At 42.2% G+C, this 22,696-nt stretch overlaps 1 protein-coding gene across 9 annotated transcripts in view; it reads right to left on the bottom strand.

Annotated features, from left to right (window-relative positions):
• rbm47 (RNA binding motif protein 47) overlaps window positions 1-22,419 on the bottom strand; it is a 46,733-nt gene extending 24,314 nt beyond the window's left edge. For 4 of the 9 annotated variants that reach the window (XR_004931036.1, XM_012865476.3, XM_021318006.2 and 1 more), the window contains exons 1-2: window positions 21,154-21,399; window positions 20,439-20,624 (exon numbers count right to left, since the gene is read on the bottom strand). The gene's annotated coding sequence lies outside the window, so the exon portion shown is untranslated. Of the gene's footprint in view, window positions 1-2,135; window positions 2,284-20,438; window positions 20,625-21,153; window positions 21,401-22,263 lie in introns of those variants that run through there. The other 5 variants (XM_012865477.3, XM_036136971.1, XM_036136973.1 and 2 more) reach the window with 5 other exon arrangements.
• Between the last annotated feature and the right edge of the window lie 277 nt (window positions 22,420-22,696).

Raw genomic sequence — 22,696 nt, 5'->3', positions numbered from 1 at the left:
ATGTTAGTAGAGCTCAGGTTATTGAACTGACTCAGTAATTGTCAGTGAATAAGGCAGGGTGTGAAAATATCTCGTGGTGATTAAAATGCCACAGTGAAGACTGGAAAAGCGTTATCCAGTCGCTGTCAGCGTGTGAATTTATCTTATTGAGGCTATCGGCCCAGGACATGAAGCAAAGTGCTTCACTTCACACGCTGTACCTAAATGTATTGTTAAGGCTCTTAGTTTGACGTAAGGAAGGAAGTAGTTCATGAACACTGTGAGAGTGTCAAGAACTGTTAGTTGCTAACGATGCTGCAACTACGGGCTCTGCTTCGGATCTCCCTGTTGAGAGGTTGTTCTTTGCACTCTGAAGTCAGATTTCTTTGAGTTTCCTGAAAGAAATACAACAGCAACAACACATCCTGAAGTTGTAATTCTTACTGGGTAAGTCAGAAATTGCAGAGCAACCCAAAATTTAGTATCCAACATGGCCGCTGCACACGTAGAATCCAGTGAAAGTTGCTGGTATTACGCAATTTGTTAGCATTGCAGATGATTCGTAACATACTCTAACCAGCGGTGCTTTATAACATCTCTCTCTAAACATGGTCCTTTAGTGTTTGAAATTATAAACTTGAGAGAAATATAGTGTTATTTACTTATATTTATATTACTAGCACCAAAACAAACTGCAAATTCCGATTTTTGATTTGAAACCACATAAACTCCTCTTTATTAATGTCTGTGTCCAAACTCTGACTTATGAGGTTATTCTAATTTAAAAATACTAGCTAAGCCTAGACTGCATTTCGTCCTCTCTGTTTCCTTAAACTGGTCAAACCTGAACTATGCAATGATCATAAAATCATTACCACAATTTGAGATTTATGAAACCTTTGTTCTGTCTGTGAAAATGAAAAAAATATATATACAATATTTTCAATGGGACCACCTCAGAGTTCAACAAGCATAAAAACTGCAAAATGTGGACATGTCAGTTCTGGACTGAATTGTCATTTAACATACTGTAGTTGTTGTTTTTATCTGTGAATTAGGTTTGTGAAATGTTGTTAAAAAACACTTTATTTCGTTTACTGTTTTGCTGTTCCATTTCTTTATAGCGTGGAATTTCCCTGAAGCTTTAATTAATATTTCCTACAGATTTCTGGTTCTGCTTTTTAATCCCCTCTTATTCTGTGTAAATAGGAGGATATTCTGTCAAAAACGTATCCCACAAAACCTCTTGTTGTCAACAAGCAACAGCAAGATTTTAAACATACGACAACAGATCCATTTGACTGCATATAACTCTTTTTTTCCAGCATATCCACCACCTTCTTAAGCTGATAAATGAGCTAACCTTTGTACACATTCGGGCCCACCCAGTTGACAAACACAGCAAATCGAGTCAGACTCAAGTAATGGCTTATATGGCCTACTTTTCTCTTATCCTTTCAGCATCGGCATGAAAAAAGTGAACCAGATCCTTAAAAAAAAAAAAAACTGTATATCATTGAATTTGTAGCACAGAATGCTTCTGCAGTAAATGTATGGACGTCCGGATCAGATGTACTCTCACTTGGACAAACAGCTCACCTCGCCAGGACAAATGTCCGCATGCTTTATGGACAAGAACCCGGAAGAATGAAGGTGACAATAGCAGCCTCTCTACGTAGTCGCCGGAGCATTTATTTTTATCCCCCACCCTGAACACACACGTCATGCCACTCCACTGGTTCCACTGGTTTCATCGCAAAGACTCCTTGATCACCCTTCCCATCACTGATCGCCTTTGTTGGCAGTCTGCACGGCTACGCTGAGGCGGTAAAACAGGCAAGTCGGGTAAACGTCACAGGCCAAGAAGCCGAATTTCTTTCCTGACAATGGATGCGAAGGTACAGATGAGTCAAGCACAACCCACCTCTGACCCAGTAAGGGTCAGTGGTCAGACACACGACATACACAGAGATGTTGGGTTAGTATCAGCAAACAAATCAAAAAGATTCTTTTAAGGCAAGCTATAAAAGAGGTCACTCTTTTTAAGTAAACCAGGCGCACAACCAGAAGAAGCTTGAAAGAGACTGAACTCATCAAGCGATGTTAAGGAGTCGAAAAGCCAGAAACACATTTTGAGGGTGGTGTTAAAAGGTTACCTGTATCCCAGTGCAGATACCAAAGAACAGGTCAAGGAGAAGTTTTACTTTACTGGCAATCCACACGCACGCTTGTCAAAAACTCTCTCTATGTTTATCCATTCACCCAGCCTTAGTGGTGACAGGCAGAGTGCAGAAGTAAGCGACGGTGCGTTAGTGTTTACTCCTTCTCAGTGGCCAGGAGAGGAGAGGTGGGGCCACTCAGCGCAGGTAACCCCCCCACCTTTTCTCTCCCTTCTTCCATATCCCTATCGCTCACCTGATAAGGAATCGGACAAAAGGGAAGGTTAAAGGGATGAAAGGGCGCAGGGTGTGACGAGCAGAATAAAGTCAGGATGATCAGGAAAAGACCCGGCAATAATTGCCATGTTTCTCACTGCAGTTAAAATCCACCGCTATAGTACGCTTAATACGTTCAGACATTTAAGTGCTAGTTCCACAGCTGATTCACTCATGACAACGACCGCTAACTTAATGTTTGCGCTGTACCACAACACTGCATAGTTGGTGTTTAGCAGCGAAGTCTCGATCTGACCCCACGTATTGGTCCATTTTTCAATGTATGTCTGGGGTCTCCGGCTTAAGCTCATCCTCCGATTCTTGTTAATGGTGATTCATAAACCAACGAATTAGTGAAAACAACCAGTCAGCTGTTTTAATGGCTAACAGTTTCTGTTCCCTGATATGAACGTTACTTAATCTCTGTTTTTTTTTCTCTCACATCTTGTGTCCGTTAAGCCTGAAAGGTAAACTGGAGCTGAGATAACTTCACAAAAATAAGAGCTGAGTCTCAGCCATGTTGGTGTCTGAATAATGACATAGTTGAAGAGGTAAAATGAATCTGTGATGGTGAATGAGCATCGATAGTTCTACAGCTGATTGCTCATCTTTGCATGTAAAGTGGGTGACTGTGATCTGATCAGCCAGGATGGGTGTTAATGCTAGATGAGAATGGTCATTGTTAGGTCATCTGGTTTCTATCTGATCAGGCAGGATAGATGTTAATACCAGGTCTGAACAGGGTCACAGTTATCTAACAAAAAAAACAAAAAAAAACACACAAGAATTTCACTTCTTACTGAAGTTAGAGAAAATAATATACTAAAATAAGAATGTTCATCAATTTCTTATACCTATTGTACTTTTAACACATGCATTTTTAAACCAGTTTTACTTTCATGTCTTTTTTTAGCTCCATACATTTTGAATTAAGGTAATTAAAAAAAAAAGGTTCCCAAAGTTTGCTTTAAATTGTACTTTTTGGGTTTACAGCGAAGCAGTTTCTGTTCACCGTGGCAGCTTTGCCTGGTGTCAGCCAGGTGCACGTTGCTCTATCTGTGGGGGAAACACAGTCTTGTTATTCAAACCGAGGCCCTGTTTACGTGCCAACGCTTTTTGGGGAAAACGGAAAAGTTCGGTCACATTTGTGCTGTTCGTTTAGCCGACATGACGACGGCAAATATTTCCTCTGGCAACGGCCAAATTTGAAAAGGGTTTCCAGGGTGTAAAGATAAGAAAACGTCCCAGTCTCCGTTGTCGTGTAAACAGGCAATCCCTGGCTCAAGCGCAGTAGGACAGAAATCTGTAGAAATGAATGCATACAACATACGGCTGACTACAATTTAAAAGAAAAAACAGAAGAAGAAAATAAAAATGGCGGATAGCGAAGTAGTGTTTTGACTCTTCTGAGTATAACCAGGGCTAGGCACAGCTGTAATTCAAAGCCACCTTAAGCAATAGTTAAACATTGTTGTCTGTCCATAGGAAAATTTTATTCACCGCCATCTCGAAAGTTTATTATTTCCAGCGGCTTTTAGGCTGTGCGCATACAGATGTTGAGTTTCAAAGAACAAAGAGCCAGCTAGTGGCATGACGAGGGATCTACACCGCTTTCGTGCTTCACTGTTTCTGCGTAAACAGAAAATTTAATTTGTTGTGGCGTAAACATGTTAACAGAAACGGAAGAAGACGATTTTCATGCGATTGTTGTTGTGTAAACAGGACCTAAGCTTTCTCTAAGTTTTGCTCTGCACATTATTAAGTGCGATTACAAAATAGGAAATATGTTACCAGCAGAATTGAGTGATTATAAAACATTATATAGCATTAGACTAGCTTTGGAACCAACTGCTCTGTAAGCAAACATCAGGACCAGGAGCACGGCTGTACATGGATGTGTCTCGTCAGATATATCCTCCAAAATATAGGACTGTTTTGCAGGAAATCCTGGTGGGAAATTTTTTTTTATGTTGTTGTCAAGACAAATGTACATTTCAGCTTTGGGACCATCATATAACCACTGAAAAGCCATTAACAAAGCTGTAAAATCAGTGTTGTTGGATTTTCTTTTTTTGTTGATTTTTTTTCAGAACTCAGCTTTAAAATATAGATGTTTTTTTTATTATTATTTGAATAGAGAAGCATATGGATCTACAATGGAAAAAAAAGTTTGAGGTGTTTACATGTGTGACACTAAAGGGTTGTTACACATCTCTTAGTTTTTTTTCACATTAGTTTTCTGTGGTTATGCGGCTGAATCTTATTCAGAAGACCCGCTTATTTCCAATGGGCTAAACACTGAACCTCAAGTCTACATGGTTACGTGAGCAACGTGGTACATCTGGTAAGTACACGGCTGAAATTGTTCCGTTGTGTTAAATAAAAACTTCTGGCTTGACACATACTGGCGAACACAGCAACGAGAGGGACAATGCAAATCGGACCAAAGCTGCCACGTTGGAGTTATACAGACCAGAAACACAGTGAGTGTCAGAGAGAATAGGAAGGACTGACAATGTGTGGAAGTGTACATAACCTCAAAAAGCCCTGAGGAGAACGGGAGTCTGAAGAGCTATCAGATGGGGTGCCACTCTACCGATGTAAGTGTGTGAGTTTGCTGATCTTTGGTAACACATTAACCAACAACTCTGTTAATGAAGGACAAGCAATCAGTGATTGACACTTTTTTTTGTTGCTGCACACTTCCATAAACCTTGTAGATAGTCCGTTCAAAGTTTTAAATGGTGAAATATCTCTTATGGCATGGCCTGAGGTGCCTGAAGGCCATGCAGAATCATAAACCCATGTTAAAGGTTGGCGGCGAGGGATACAAACACCGAGATGACGTTATATCAGCACATTGTAAAACTGGAGGAATCAGTAGAGTTTTTTTTTTTTTTTTTTGCTCAGAGCTCATGATATCTGAATTATCAAAGAATAATTAGTGATTCTATGTCAAGTCAAACTAATCTTAATAGATTGATACCAAATCCATGCAAATATGTTCCTGTGTCTTTCTATCATATCTGCACTGAGCTTCAAGGTGACCCAGTTCTGAAGACTTCTGCCTTGCAGAATTTGCTCGGTTTGAATCCTGGCCTGGGGCCTTTTTGTCTGGAGTAGGCGTGTTCTCCGCCCTGCATGTGTGGGTTCTCTCTGGGCACTTCGGCTTCCTCCCGTAGTACTAAAACGTGAAACGCACACGTGTATGAGTGTGTGTGTGTGTGTCCATGTCTGTTTGTCCTGTGTGTCTCTGTGTTGTCCTGTAATGGACTGGCAGCTTGTCCAAGGTGTACCCCGCCTCTCACGCAATGACCACTGGGGACAGGAACAAGTTCCCACCTGAATATAGGCACCAGTCCCCATTCACCCATCTGTTTTTATTGTTTGTTTGTTTTATTAAAATTTAAAATTTCAACAAAAGCCTTTTAAAAGTGAGGATTATTAAAATGCTAAATTCTGAATATATCCTAGTAGAGATTAAGAAGAAGCAATGTTGCAGTTTACAGCTTCTCTAAAAAGTCTGTACACGCTGACTTAACTGTAGGTTGTTACCATATAAATATTCTGGTCCTTTAACAGGTTTCATCTAGCCTCTAGTGTACAAAACCACACACCAGCATCATGCCACCATTTTATTACAGTAAACATTTCACTTTATAGTCCCACAGAGGGGAAATTTGCCTTAAGGTTTAACCCACCCCTTAGGGAGCAGTGTGCTGCCATCACTGAGCGGCGGTCGGGGAGCAATCTGTGGTCATGGGTCTTGCTCAGGGACCCAGAGTGACACACTGAGTTTCAAACTGCCAACCTTTGGGACCTCTCCAAGACACAAATGTCCAGCTCCCTAGCCACTAGGCAGCCACTCCCACCAATTATTTTATTTAAATAAGGTTAAAGCTAAATTGAAATATACATATGAAAAAGCAGACCTCAGCAGTTAAGGGTGGCAGAAATGATATAATTTAAGAATATAAGAAAATCAGGAAAGGAAGACATGTGGTAACATTATCAGTTTCAAATTAGGCATGAGCTGGAAACCAAAACAACCATTTCACCGTTTTTTTCTACATGCGGCCACATTCATTCTTTTGTGCGACAACATCTACATTATCCATTAAAAAAACTGTGATTGCTGAAAAGAAACAAGCAACATTTGTTTCTGGCCATGATCATAATAATCAACAAGTTTTGTTGTGTTTAAAATGTTAGCAGCACTGCTACCTACAGTCACCACTGCATATATTTTGTTTTTCATATTTCAATTTCAGCTTTCCGACGTTGGATGGACTGTGTCTTTTTTTTTTTTTTATTCCAAAGCTCTGACCGTGGCCTGTCTCAGCAGTAATTATTTGAAAGGTTGAAAGGTGGGATACGCGCTGCTATGCTATCAGCGTGGTTTTTATTGCGTTTCTTTCAGCGCTTTCATCATATGGATGACCTCCCTCTAGAGCCTCTTCTGATCCGACCTGCTGCAGTTTGGACTTTACATTTCTCCAACATCACCTCCAGGTTTTTAAAAAGCCTCTTAAATACTAGAATGAATGTAATCTTTTCCAGCGGAAATCAAGTTCATCTGTTCTTGTTTCCCGCTTTCTAGTTTTCCTTGTTTTCCCTCCTGACTTCCAGCATAGCTCATCTAAGATAACTTCTGCTGCATCCCCCATAATTGTTCATCTCTTCGATTTATGCATTTTTGCAAATTGTATAAAGCTTTATCATTTTTCAGTCGCTACTTACAGTGTTTTAGACTTTAACAGTAACTAGCATACCAAAAAAATACTATGTGCCATTTTTCTAACTCCTATTGTAAAACCTGTTACCATAAGGTAAACTGCGGCTTTGTTACAAACTTTGATAGTGATATTTCAGCCTGGGGCAGTTTTGATTTTATGAATAAATACATTGGATGTCTGTTTACCATCAAAACCAGTCCGGATCATATGGTTTTAGATCAGGGTTGCCCAAGTCCAGTCCTCAAGAGCTTCTATCTTGCAACTCGACTCAGATAAATGGCTGCCTACCAGGCCTCTGCACAACTGAACGGCATGCTGATGAGAGAAGTCAGCCATTTGATTCAGGTGTGTTGGAGCAGATATGCATCCAAAAGTTGCTGAATATTAGCTCTCAAGGACCAAACTTTGCCATCCCCGTTCTAGGTATTTACTAAGATGACAATTTTTGACAGCGGTGTGAGGAAAAGACCTCATTTTCAAAGAATAGGAAAATCAGGAAAGGAAGACATGTGGTAAAAGTCTAAAACTTGAATCAATCCAAAAGCTACATTTCACAAAGGGTGCATCCACTGTAAAGTGGTAGAAATTAGTAAAATGCAGGTGTGCAGATATAAAGCCATGAGCTCAGTGTTAACAGAGACATGGAGGAACTGGCCTGCAGGTCTCCTTTGAACCATGAAAACTGTACACAAACAGAGCGGAGACTGTGACAGGTGACAGCCTGTTGTTTAGCATCAAAACTCTTCACAGTTTACAGTAAGAGGAAAACATTTTTCAATGGCAGCACAATTTCTGTGTACATTTGAAACTGGACTGAAATACACTTCCTGTGGTTAGACATGGTCCAGAATCAGAACACTCTATCAGTCCCAGTTTCTTATTACAGGTACTCAGTTTAAATGTATATTAAACTAAGTAAAAAAATAAATAAGAGTGTGCAATAAGAACAAAAAAGAAGAAGGTACTCCAGTAGGAACTTTTAAAGTTCCCTTTTATGACTTTTGCTGTAAATTGGTAAAACACAAATGTAATGAAAAGCTAAATATTGGCATTATACAGAACTTTGGTTCAGATCACTACTCCTTTGTACCCATAACCAAACCATTTAATTTCCTCCTACCTAACCATTGCACTTGTGTGTGTTTCTCTTAGTAGCTGAGTAATCTGATGAACAATGGAGACAAAGAAACCTCTTAAATATGAGTGAATGTATCCCTTTCTGCTGAGCTGTATTTGGGCCGGTTGACCCTAACCCCCCCTCTGGCAGCTAACCTCTGACACAGCCACATAGCCACATTTCCGTACCAATGACAGTCACGTGATTATAGAAAATTACTTTTTATCTGATTGCCAGAGGGGATACAACATGTCTCCACAAAAACGTATGAGCTGAAGCATGATCAGCAGTGGGGGCATGCATGAATGGTGCCCTTGGCTAACCCTTCTTCTGCCAATCAAAAAGCATAATAAAATATAATAATGTGGTACAGTCAAATTGGAGTTGTTGTGGCCAATGGATGGATGGTACAGTCAAATTACAAAACTCTCCCTGTTCAAAAAAGCAGAAGGTTCAGGCAACAGAATGCTTAGACATCTTATTATCTGGTGCTTCGGCCCCCCGCTTGCTAATGTCACTCTGACAAACTGCACCTTTGACACATATCAAAAACCACCATCGATGGTCAGTGCGACACTTCTCTCAGCAAGTGGCTCATATTCGTAACCAAAAACATCTGGAACCAAATTAAGCGTTCAAAAGTGTGAAATGGTGAAGGGGAGGACTGACCAGCGGCCACAGAGAATGGTTAAATGATTGAATTGTTTATGTTTCAGATTGTTTTTCACACACATCAGAGGTCATACGAGGTCTGAAAAATATGGAGTTTCCTTTAGTTATGATACAAGTCTGGACAAGTACTGAAAGTATGAAAATAGGAAATGTGTTTTGGTTTCAAGACTTTAGAATTTTTCCCTTTCTCTGAATTCTTTAAAAAAAAAAGCACAGATTTTTTTCATTGATTTAGTGTTTAAATAATGTTTTGTTGTCATTGATTGTCCCTAAGTAAACACGTTGCACATCAATATTTAGATTTTTTTTAAAGTGTCCCTTTAAAAATAAAAAGGGACACTTTACAGCATTTTGTGGCCTCAAAACAACGTTATATCAGGGTTATATCGGAGTTATAAAGTCTAAAGAGTGTATAAAGTCTAGGGAATGCGTTGAGACCAATAGGTTTTAACTTTTTCAAGGAGGATAAAGATTACATTTTACAAGTTGTGCAAGTTACAAGTTGTACATTTTACAAGAGTCTTTATTTAGCGCAGGATAATTCATTCCTGATTTTTATGTGCTTTAGATTTGATAACTTGCTAATCTAAGATAGTGTAGATGTTGAAAAAGTGGTGAAATACCTTTTTACCACACTCCTGAGTTGGAAGATATCTTTAGCCTTGCCTTGTTTATGATTTGTGGAACAAACAGATATTGCAACTATTACATTTTCAAAGCTTTGTCCTCAAATAATATAAATGTGAGAACAGAAATCTTGAAATTTATGCCTTTGTGGAAATGGGGAATTACAAAATAGGAATAGGAGCCTTTACACACTTATAATTGCATTAAAATGAATCTATATCTCTACAAATCTAGATTTCTCGGCCTTGAGTGGACATCCTGACACATTAACTGTACACTTTAAGGCCATCCTCCCCAGCATTAGTCAAATGCCACATCATCATTGGCTAACCAAATTTAGACCCCAAGTAAAGCGGCGGTAACTGAAACAATGTCACAGGTGGAGGGTGACTGCGCAGTATTGTCAGTAAACTCAATAGTCTGTACTCCCTTTACTGGAAACAAACAGTACAGAAATGCCCTGAAGTGCATGTGTTAGTGCTGCAGGACACGTGAGGCCGGCTGGAAGGCCACAGCGGGACAAAATGTCTGTTTCAAGAGAACAAAGCTCCACTACAGTCAGAGGTGTCATTAATGTCAGTATCAGAGGGCCTGGGTCTTTTTTTACTCACAACGGCAGGTAACTATTTCAGTGTAATATGCCTCAGATGAGCCAGATAAAAAATAGTGTGGAAACGAGGAGGCTTTATTACAGACTGCCGTATTTGTTTCGAGGAAAGGTTTAGCGATCTTGGTGATCATTCTTAGAAAGACACAGAGCTGACAGGAAAATCTTAAGCTCTGTTCTGCTTCTGCAAGAAAAAAAAAAGTAAGCCTGTAACTCCTGTTGGACAATCCCAGCGTTCCTCCTCTGATCAGCGGTGACTCAGCACAAAAAAAACAAGACCTTTCTGCCATCCTGCCACACGCACACACAAGCACAACGCAGCGAGCCCCGATCGTTTTTCTCCCTTCATTCCGGTGAAAGACGTTTCCCCTTTTGCCTAGAAGTTGGTCAGCTGACCTTGTCCGCGCTGTCATGTGCCGCGTCGCTAACCAGCGGAGGACGAGGCGCGGCGTGTGTGTGTGTGTCTCTGTGCTACAGTCACTGCCAAGGTCAAGGAGACGAGGAAGGAGGAAGGCAGGGCCGCAGAGATAGGAGCAAAATCACTGAAGCAGCTCAAAAACTTGAGGACAAAAGAAAAGCTGTCATGCTGATGACATGCAAACCGCGTTGCAGCTGCTTATTTTCTCCCAGATAAACACTAACCACCTTCACGTCAACGCGGATGACTGTCCTAACTCCCCGTGCCGGGAAATGATCCCGGCTATCATGTAACGAGTGGAGGCATCGTGGAGCTAAGATAAATCAGACTAAAGTGGTGCAAAAAAAACTTCTGCGGATCTGATTAGAAACTTGCTGGAATAAATTAAGCACTTGTTTTCATTGGTTGAGATGTGAATTGCCGCATTTTCATTATAGGCGAATTCTTCTCTGCGTCTAGAGGACACGTTGTCTTTGTGGCAAAACGAGGGGTTCACCTCAGGGCCAAAATGAAACATAGACTCACCAAACTCAATTCTACGTTGTTTGGACACACAAAAAAAAGCAAGAATAAAACCCTTTTTTTCTAAATCCGCACTTACAGTGCATTTTAAAAGTATTCCAACCTATGGCGCCGCATAGGTCCATAGTGACATACCGTATGCTTGTGTATTAAGCCCAGTCATTTTATTAATACAAATAAAAACTTTGCCACGGGGTAAGTTAAGTTATTGAGGCGCAGTGGAAACAGTGGTTATCTTGTGATTGGGATGTTTGGGTTCAATTCCAACTTCTTCCCCCCCATATCATTCTGCCCTTGTGCAATGCACTTAGCCCCAAGTTGATGGAAGCATGAGTGTGTGTTTCTTTATGAGTGTGAATGTGAGAAGTAACCTTAGATGTCAGTATGACTACAGTCTACATAAGCTTAGCCCATTCACTGAAACTTGAAAACGAATGTTCCCAGAGAGTCCAGTCAGTTCGACTGAGCTTTAGCTATGTTGCAAAGAAGGAAGGGTACATTTTCAGTCTCTAACTGAGCTGAATATACATGCACACAACAGTGGCCACAATGTTTTCACAATTTTATGTTTCTTTGAAAGGCACGTCACTTGTTCACAAAGTAGGTGTTGGTCCAACACGCGATATCTCAGTTAAATACAGTGAAGTTTGAGGCTGCGTTATGATAGAATGGGAGAAAGTTGAAGGGACGTGAATGTTTTTTTTGCATAGCACTATAGACGCAGATTGCAGCGTGATCAGACGGAAGTGATGTTAAAATTGCAGCCGTTCTGACTCAACCATCATTTTGTGACACACAGATTATCAAAGTTAGTGGTTTCATAATTTAGTTTTCAATTATGAATTCGGTTTTGCTTGAAGCCAGTTTTGACAACATTTCATTCAGCTTTGTTAACGGTGGCTAAAGGAATTTTACAGAAAATAGTCACACACTGTGTGTTATCTGTGTGTGTGTGTGTGTTCATAACTGTGTGTATTAAGTGTCACTTTGTTGGCTTGTGCTGAACTGGTGACCTGTCCAGGATGTAACCCCCCCACCCCAAGTCACTCCGACTGCTAGAGGCAATCACAAGTCACCGATCAGGCTGACAATGCAGCTTGTTTGTGGATTCATGTGAATGAAAAATAAGCTCTCTGAGAGTGCACTGTAATTATCTTACAATAGTAGTAAAGAAGTGTAGCTGGAAGCCTAATCTAGAATGTAAAAACTTGTGGCGCTGGGCAGCATCTTTTGAAGAACACCGTCTGGAATATCTGTAAATCACTCGCTTGGCTAGCTTGGGTTACATCCAGACAACAAGCTTGTCACAATCGTGTGATTTAGTGAAAAATGATAGTGGCGAAAAGCAGAAAAGAAGAGAAGACGGATGTCTCTGAAAGGAGTTAGAGCGCGGTAGCCTGGAACAACATAACTCCTGCATCGGACAGTTTTAGAAACTCGCCTAAATCATTCACTCTGTCTGCTTTCTGCTGATAACCATTTTTTACACGGTTCATAGAACATTAGCTATCACACTCATTTAAATACATTGAGCTATGAGGGGTTTAAATCTTTTTTCATGACTTTACTACATCAGCAAGTTTTTAAAATGATTGCATCAATAAAGGTAATAACCAAATGTTTACTTCATACAGAAAACTGACTTTAAACTACTACTGTGAGCCCCATATGTACTTTAAACTTGACTCCATGTTGCTTACATATAGTTGAGACTGTTGTTATCAACCAAGTGTTGATAACACTCGGTTACAAAAGAAGAAGGCGTCACCTTTTTTCAAACAGTCTGTGTGGCAACATTTCAGGTACATGGTATAAAAAAGAAGGAACAGCAACAAAATGATGGACAAGATCCAAAGACTTGTAAGCACTGTAACTGGCTACCCAATAGCAACGATAACAAGGCCAACGTTAGCGTTGGTTCTACAGCTATATATCAGCACTGTCATGTCCGGGTGTTGATGAGGTGTCCCGCAAGGTGCAACGGAGGCCAGGCTAGAGTCATGATGTCTGAATAGATCATTAATGGAAAGAAAGATGCTTACAAGGTACGGGGAAGACAGAGGAGCCAGGAAGAAAGCATCAGGAGAACAGTTTGGAAACACGGGAGGGTAATGAAAGAACAATGGAGATGCAGTGATGTGTAAGGCAGTGGAGCTAACGCACCAATCCAGTGGGGAACAAACAGAAACCAGGAAGTTAAATACGACTGGGGAATAATCAACTGCATGAAACGTAGGTGAGTAATAATGAACAGAATACCAAACAGTATTCTGTTCTGTTCATTATTGTGCATATTTAACTGTGCACAAATGACAACAGATTACAAACAGAATTGAGACAAGAACTAAATCAAAGGGCTTTTAAAAAAATCAAATCCTTACACTGGTTAAATTTGAAATGGTCCGGGGATGAATGTCAATAATATCCAGCTTCTTCTTGTGGTAAATTTGTTTTTTTATAGCTGTGATCAATGTCTAACCAAGAGTCTTTAATCTGCCGGTGTTGCGATGAAAGGTCCACGGGGTCATTTATTTCAATGCCTCTTGAACATTTTGCTGGTCAAGTCAGTGGAAAAGGTGGTAAAATAATTATAGCTAGATCCCTGACAAACACAGCATCAATTTAAATAAAAAGCAGAATGCATATAAATTTGCTTTGACAGGGGCTTTCGAATAATTCTCTTACTTCTCTACTCCGATCACATTTCCGTTCATCTATGAATGAATGAATCGAAGAACTTGTGCCGAGTGTGCCAATTAGTTATAGTTACGAAGCATGGAAAGAAGGTGGCACAGTCATTAGATGCAAAATATGTACACACCTTTCAACACTGGATGAGTCACACACAGGTATTTTCTTCAAAGTTACAAATACCATCTTGCATGAATCCTTTTTCCTTTTGTCCTGGAATTTGGTCTTCAACTACATCCGTGTGTTTTAATGTGCAAGCATTCAATCTTTTAGCAACTCTACAGTCTTTTCCTTCCCTTCTTTCTTGGAAAGACAAAATGTTCCCCAGCACCGCTCGCCTAAAAGCCTCTCACACCCACATTCAGTAAGGTGAGAAAGGGAAAGTATAGCAGGCCGATAGGAGCTGAAAGAAAAGCTGCTAGAATTCAGCGCCTATGAACTCGGGCTAACGCCCCGACAGGGCCGCACAAAGGCAGAGCTGCTAATCAGTGTCACGCAAACCTCACAAGCAGGTGCGTTAGGACATGGAGAGAAAAAAAAAAAAAAACGAAACAACAAATCATCTCGAGAAAGCAAAGCTGCGCGTAATACACCCGTTCTCCTGCCTGAGCGCTGGCACCACTGAACCAACAAAAAAACAGGAGTGTGGGAACGGACCAGAGGAGTAACACGTCAGAGACTGATGGGAGAGAAAATGATCGGCGTCCTTTCATGGGACGAGCGTGTCTGCATGTGCACATGTGGCCTCAGCGTGACTACTTTGTGTCCGTTTTGTGAAGGGTCAGATACAGCGTTTGGAGCATTCCACTGCAGGGCGGCCATATTTACTTCTTCTCCTCACCAGAATCAAATCCTCACACACCTTGCCACGGCCCGGTGTCCAGACAACGGGCCCATTGTGCGGAGCAACAGGTATGCATGGAGGAGTACCTTTGAGAACAGCCAGGGGAAATCTGAGGATATGTGCACAGCTCTGGTCAGAAGTTTATAAAAGTATTCATACCCCTGGTAGATTTAGATTAAGGGTGACTTGCATTTGAGCAAAATGGGTGTCTCTTATATTCCAAAAGATATTAAACAAAGTAGAAGGCATATATCTTATACATCGTTCTTGAGGATGGGACTATTCCCATAGCTTAATGTTTATAAATTACCAAGCCAGTTGTGTGTTTGGGATCACTGTGTTTTACCCATCTGACCCAAACAGTCAGCCTCAACGACAGAAGATCGGTCAGGATGGCCAAGCATAACCCATCAGCCTCCAAGACCCAGGCCTTTCATGAAGTCAAAGGTGCTCAGGCACCATTGTCACTCTACGAGAGGGTGCCGACTAAAAAAAGAAAGCCCCAGCTCCAAAATGAACAACTTCAGCTCTACTGCTGCTGCCCACATGGACAAACAAAATGCCTTCTGGTAAAAAGTTTGATGGTCAGACAAGACCAGGGCTGTGCGAGTTGGCAGCAATTACAACAACATTAGGAGGAGTCCAACGATTCAAGGTCTAAGAGCACTGCAGCATCTGTCAAGCACGGTGGGGGGTGCAGCATCATGCTAGGTGATGCTGGTGGAACTGGTGCATGACCAAAAGTGGGCAGAATACGATAGACAGAGTGCTATTTTTGAGCTTCTCCTCAAATCAAGACCTAGATTTACGCTGTGAGCCCTTTGAGTGGTCAGTATGGCTGGAAAAGCGCCTTTTACCATTTAGATAACTGATGGCTCCATCTTCCGTCATGTTGGAAATGCATTGACCATGTTCATGTCAGTAATTAATCAACTTAAATGACCTCTACTAATTCTGATAAGAAGAGTGGCCAAATATCCAGAATTATGCCAGAAGCTTGTTGAAAGCATGGCGTATCTGCAGTTTTCCATGGAAATTTTTGATATAGGTGTATCTGTATATTTGAGCGTGTATGAAACCTCTTTTGTCGATCAACACAAATTCAATCCTTTGCAGCCAGTTCTTAAAAAAAAAAAAAAATTGTATTTAATTATTTTGTAGTAAACCACGCCCCCTGGAAAATTAATGGTTCGTATGCACCATTAAAAGCTTCAAATTAACATGACACTAATGCCACGGGTGAGTGTATGTAATCTGTCATGAAAAAGATCCAAGACGTTGTTAATTTGTGAATGTCTTTGTCCAAGGGGGGAAATGGATTTCATCTGAGTTGCTTTGGAGTCAATTAAAGAAGGAGATGACCTCCCAGGAAATATTTTCAAGAGCTGCAGCAGAGCAGTGCATGTATGGGTACATGCACTGCTCTGTTGTGCCTTTATCTTCCCTCGTTTTCTCCTGCGGAGGTGGCTTACGGAACTTACAGTGAAATGAAGCATAATAAGAGCATTAGAGTACGAGCAGGCTGCAGGAGCAAGGAGGGAAGGAGGGAGGGGGTGTAGGAAGAGAGGAGAGGATGGAGGGTTCACCGGTGTCACCGCACCGGGGGGGGGGGGCGCAGGGGTTACGCAGGGGTCGAAGGTTGAACAGCGGAAAGGGGACTGAGGAAAAACAGGGCAGCGGGATTGTTGATCCAGCCTTCTCAGAGAGTGGATGTCACCTGTTTACACATTCAGCAGTGCTGCCACACTAACAGGAGAAATCCTGTTACACAATGTTTCATCTGAACAGAGCAGTTCAGCCTAGTAACTGCTGCAAGATCCACAACCAGTTGGCTGTGGTGCTAAAAACTAATTAAAAAAAAGGTGTGTGAAAACGGAGACATAGCAAGGACCTGAACGCACAGACAGAAACCGACTGCCTATGTTCATTAAAATATGATTCAGAGATCTGTTTTTTCATGATAAGTGCTGAAAACCTGTAATGCATGACTTCTGTTTTCAACGTAAACTTCAGTAGAAGGCTTGGCGTAATAACAAAACTGATGAAGTTTCCTGGTACGTGCTGTCGGTACTTTTACAAAGTCTGTTAAATGTGAGATTTTCTTCAAAACCACCTAATCAACAGATGGAAGTGGCAGGATGTGCGGATTGGTCAACAGAGCGCATGACCTGGGAGACAGCTATTCATCGTTGCTGTTATGATTAATGCTTTCCCGACTTAGCAAAGGCACTTTTTCCCCCCTTCAGTCTGCCTTGTCCAGCCGAGCAGTTTTGTGTCCAAATCAAGCCACACTTGTAAATAAAGAACTTTACAATACCAGGAGAGCACAGCAAAATAATTGCTTCCTGTCATTAAAAACGTAGGACAAGCAACACACACGCTGTCAAAGTGAATCATATATATATATATATATATATATATATATATATATATATATATATATATATATATATATATATATATATATATATATATATAGATAGATAGATAGATATATAGATATAAATATAGATATATGCCAAACCGATGTAAATTTTTTCCATCTCCCTAATAACCATTTTATCATGTAACAAATATCCGAGAGTGGCTTACAATTCCTCATAGTCTGCTGTATTTCCTGTAGCAAGTGAGCACGTTATAAATTTTGTTCCTTTTCGTAATACTCCACGCAACAGTAATTTTGACCCGTTTTACTTCCTTTTTTTTTTTTTTTTTTTTGTTTGCACCGCCACTCTGTATTTGGGCCCGGTCAGGATGGGAGCTAAAGGGGAAGGTGGGCTGGTGGGTGTACGGAGGGGAAGAATGTGCCCATTGTGCTCTCCAGGTATGTGTGTGTTTGTGACAAACAGAAAGAAACGGAGAGAAAAGAGGGGCGAGAGAGGGAGAGAGAGAGCGAGAGAGAGGTAGAGAGAGAGAGAGAGATCTGGTTACAGGTGTTTCATAAAAAGCACAATAGTGCTAACAGGTTCCCCTCTCTCCCTGAGCTGCATGGGTTTCTGTACGCTGTAGCTTAGATTTTCTCCCTCTGTGTTTCTAGGTTAGGTTTATGGCTTGGCCACACATACACACACGGCGCACTAAATCTGTGCTTCCTCACAATCGGCATGAGACGATCATGTGGCTAGGTCGTATACTATATGTCTGTCTGTGCGTCTAATTCATGCCGCTTAAGCTGTTTCTCTTCCGTATGTTTGAGGTTTGTCGAACAATGTTCTTGGATCCCGCTTCTTAAAAAGACCAAAGACATTTCGTATTGTTCTTCCTGTTTGAGCCTGTTTCAATCCCCGGAGTGTCGTCTTCCTGAAACCAGCAATGACATGACAAACCAGTCATCCTGCTCAGAGAACAGCTACAAATATAGATCCAGTTATCGATGAGAGACCAGTACGGACCCAGGGCGTCTCATAATTTTCACCTCCTTTCACAATTAGCCATAGCTTTACTAAGGAGGTGCCACAGGGGACAGGACGGGCCCGTTTTTGAGAGCGGAGCGTCACGCGTTGACCGTTTTTTCCCTGCATCTATTTTTAGTTTTGGCCTTGCATGAGGTAGCGCAAAGAAACCTCGCGTCACCACCTCATCAGGTCTGACCAGCAATTCAACGCTCACACCTTTCAGAAACCGGCAAAAGCATTTCCAGTAAGTGCTCGTCAGCCTCATCTAAACGAGGTTTTAGAGGACGAGAAGCTGGCTTCTACCAAACCTGCAGCTGGAATCCAAACAGACTGAAAAACATCAACGTCGAAGCCGAAACGGTTGTGACGTTTGAAATTTGTCATACCGGAGGCTGGCCAGGCGAATGGTCTCGTGAGAAAATGCTTGAGGAGATATGAAAACCAAACATCCTTTAGTTTTTAAAATAAAATAATAATAAAAAAGACAGATGTGACTCACAAGATCAGATCAAAACTGCTTCCAGTTATCTAAGCTGGAACATGTATCACCCCTTGTTGGTAATACTCTGGATGAAACGACCCACGCCTCAGTCTATGGACTTAATCAACCTGCGGCTTAAACATAAAACAAATATATCCCTATTTGAGCAATAGTTTATACCAGGGGCACCCAAGTCCAGTCCAGGCAGGGCTGCATCTACGTAAAAGTTGCTGAATAGTAGCTCTTTAGGACTTGGACCTGATTTACAGCCTTGAGTTTTAATCTCGTTTGAGGCTCGGATTGTGAGCCAATCTTACCCTGAAAACTCATGTAAGGAAAGGACTTTTGCATCCATTACATTTGACATCTCTAATAGTTTCCTCCCTCCTCACTTTTTTTAGGTTGTAATTAAAGTTGATAAATGAACCCTTTTCTCTGACATTACCGCATAAATCAGAATCAACAGGGTTGAACATATTTAGATACTGCCATTAACGTTTTTGCACCGTCTTTGTATTTCCACAGCCTAAAGGGTATACTACTGACTATGGTTTATCTAGAAGTGCGGCAAAGAACAGCATCAAAAACAGGAAACAAAAGCTGAGCAAAAACCTGTTTAACGTAGCCTAGAAGGTACTTCTGACTCAGTGATTCTGTGTTTAACCAGTCTCCCTTTTAAGAGAAATATTGCTGCCCGTAGCTTTTGCTGCCATGTGACCGCTTTTCTTTATCTCTTCCACAGAAAAGCTCCCAGAATCAGTGCTTCTGCGTTAAGGATGTATCTTTCCTGGACAAAGTCAACAATGTAGCCAACGTTGCAGTTAACGCTATTCCTGTTGTTGTATTTCTTTTCCCATAGAAAGTACCCCATGGCTAAACGCCTCAGTGTTCAACTATTTACCGCTACAAACATTGAGCTCTCTGTGTGATTTTCTTTTTTCACTGCAAGTATTTCTGGCTCAGCACTTGTACATTTAGCTTTGTCTCTGTCCTGAACAGAGCCACCGACCCAACCATGAACTGGACTGTGTGTGTAGCTGGATCTGAATCTGGATATATGATTGATCCACTGGAATTAACTAGACAAGATTTGAACTGAATCTGGGCCAAAACTGCAAAACTTTCTTACCTAAACGTATTACATATTCCTTTGAGTTTCTTAATTTTGCTTTGTTTTCACATATGTAGTTGTTTTTCTTTTTTTCTTTTATTTTAGACTTAAAGCTGCACCAGCTTTTAAACTACATGAACAAAACATATCTCGATATTTTACACGTTATTTTGACCGAGGAGGAGCGCGGCCATGAAACCGTACATCATCATATGGAGAAACATGAGACATCTGTTCTTGAAAATATCAGCTGGATATGAACCATCCCAAACAGGCACACTGTAGACTCAGTGCACACACACACACACACACACACACACACACACACACGCACACACATACGCACTTAGCTAAATCTCGTTTGTACAACAACAGGACACCCAAGGCTGACTGGCGCCCTGCTCAACCAGTTTTTCAAACACACACACACGCACACATACAATGACTAGACAAGACATCGGTCTTGTCTAACACACACACACACACACACACACACACACACACACAAATAAACATCCAGACCTCGTCCCGTAACCTTGTCGTGAAGGTTACAGCAGTCAGCTGGGGTTAGTGCGATCACTTGACCAGCTGAAAAAATGTCCTTCCAGATACCCACTGCGTGTGCGCGTCTGTGCGTAAGCGTGTTTATGGCCTGAGCCATGCAGGTGAGAAAACACACAATTTCCCCCCCCCCCCCCCCCACAGATAGCCCTATCTGTCAATGGATCAGGAGAGCAAAAGAGAAGCGTAACAGAGAGAAAAAACGGAGCAGAGAAGACTCATGTGATGAGTTTCCAGCCAACCTGTGGGATGATGATGATGATGGGACTCGCAGTCGCTGTGTCGCCGTCGGTTCTGTGTCCAGCAAGTCAAAAAGCAGCCATCCAACTTGTCACTTTCTCATGTTCTCCCTCTCTCAACCTCCTCCTCCGCGTCGTCCGTCAGGTTGGTCTCTCGCCTCGTGGCCGGGCTGACAAGGAAACTCCTGTCTTCGGTGACAGGGCCCCACAAAAAAAAAAAAAAGGCACAATGAGAACAGGTCTCAGGCACTTGCAGCCAAACACAACCAGAGAGGGGGGGGGACAGGTCAGAGTTTCTCTTCTCCTTTTGGTGTGTTTTTTTTTTTTTTTCAGATCCTGACTCAGATCCTCTCTGTTTGTCCTCTCCTCTGCTCCAGTCACGACAACACGTGTAGACGTAACAGTGGGAGACAGGAGTACAGGGAGGGGGGGGGAGAGAAAAGCGTGCAAGGTCTCAAAGTGGAGGAGAGAGCAGGAGGTGACAGAGAAGAAGGAGAGAACAGTGAGAGAGAGGGAGGGAGGGATGGATGGAGGGAGGGAGGAAGGGCAGCGGTAATTAGTGAGTCTGTACCTGACTCTCACTGACATAAGCCCCACATTCCACAGAGCTGGGAGGGGGGGGGGGGAGACCAAAGGGAGGCAAAAGAAATGAAAAAGTTCAGAGCACACACACACACACACACACACACACACACACACTAATCATCCCTGTGAATACCTTCTTGATCGTGTGAGACACCAAGGCTCTATCGTCCCCTACAGCAAACCATAGCTGACGCGGCGCTCGAGTCGAATTCAACCCCGGCGCTTCTGGATCTTCACCGTCAGAGACACCTGTCCAGGTTGTTTCGCCTTCTTCCCGTCCCTCTGCTTTCGTTTCGAGAGAAATCGTCCTATCATTCCTTTTCCGTTCGCCCTCCTGCCTTCCGCTGCCGTGTGTGTACGGTGTACACACGCACACACACACTCACTCACTAACCTGCCCCCTTGAAACTCACCAAACCAGAATCAGAACTGCCCAAACTCCCAGGCACACCTCCTCCCTCCTATCATTCCGGATGGGAAATGCTATCCTCCTGTGCCCCTGTTCAACCTGTCTGAATGCGTGCGTGTGCGTGTGTGTGTGTGTGTGTGTGTGTCTGTGTGTGTGTGTGTGTGTGTGTGTGTGTGTGTGTGTGTGTGTGTGTGTGTGTGTGTGTGTGTGTGTGTGTGTGTGTGTGTCCTAACAGCCAGAGCAGCATTCCTCCAAAGGGGTTTCCTTCACACCTCATCCCAGACCTCACACCACATGATTGCTCTCATCACACCACCTGCCTATTACCGCTGATCACTTCATGAACGCATGAGGTCATGATGACACGCTGTCTTTAGGCTATGGTCTTTCTTGTTTCTTTTGTCGTTTTTTTTTTTTTTTTTTTTTGACGTCAGCAAAGTGGATCCCTCCATAATGACAACTTTGTGTAATAACAGCCCCTCTCAGACACATCCAATCCCATCTCTTGTGTTTTACTAGGTGACCTGCAGGGGGGGGGGGGGCTATACATCCAACGTCAACAAGTTCCCACTTTCAAAAAGAGACGGCCATTGAACTGAAAGTAAAACAGTGACACAGCTACACAGCTTCTCGTTGTCCCTCCTCGCATGCTGCCTCTTTGTTGCTGGCTTTTTTCGCTTTTTATTTCCCTGAAAGTGCTTGTTTGATCATGCAGCTCTGTTTCAACACTCCCGGAGAGACCAGCGTTCATCTCTCAATCAACATTGTGCAACGGCGTGTCTCCCCACGCGCGTGTGTGTGTGTGTGTGTGTGTGTGTGTGTCTGTCTGCCTACCTGGATTCCTTGAAGAGCCGGGCATGGGTGGGACCTGATCTCAGGTGCTCGGTGGCCCTTTATTGACGTCTTTGTGACAGCCAGTTGTCATGGGGACGGCGAGGGAGATGCGCGAGACGCCTAGAGCCGCGGCGAGCCAGCCAGCCAGCCACCAGAGAGAGGACAGAAGAGAGAAGTGAGGAAGCAGGATCCCTGTTTAGAGTGACAACACACACACACACACACACACATTCACTCACACAGTAGGGAACTTGCAAGTGTGTATGTGTGTGTAGGAAACTGAGATTGAGTCAGAAGTGCTCACACAGAGAAATAACGTTTCAACACAACGCCTGAACTCTGGTAGGGAGGAGGCTGGGTCGTTGGATTAGTTGCTCAATGCGTTTGACTTTAATGCTTACTTCAAAAAAAAAAAAAAAAAAAAAAGAAAAAA

Source organism: Fundulus heteroclitus, chromosome 5, assembly GCF_011125445.2.
Source record: "Fundulus heteroclitus isolate FHET01 chromosome 5, MU-UCD_Fhet_4.1, whole genome shotgun sequence".
NCBI lineage: Eukaryota > Metazoa > Chordata > Actinopteri > Cyprinodontiformes > Fundulidae > Fundulus > Fundulus heteroclitus.
Note: the sequence above shows the minus strand (reverse complement) of the source record. Positions and strands in the feature narration are given on the sequence as shown.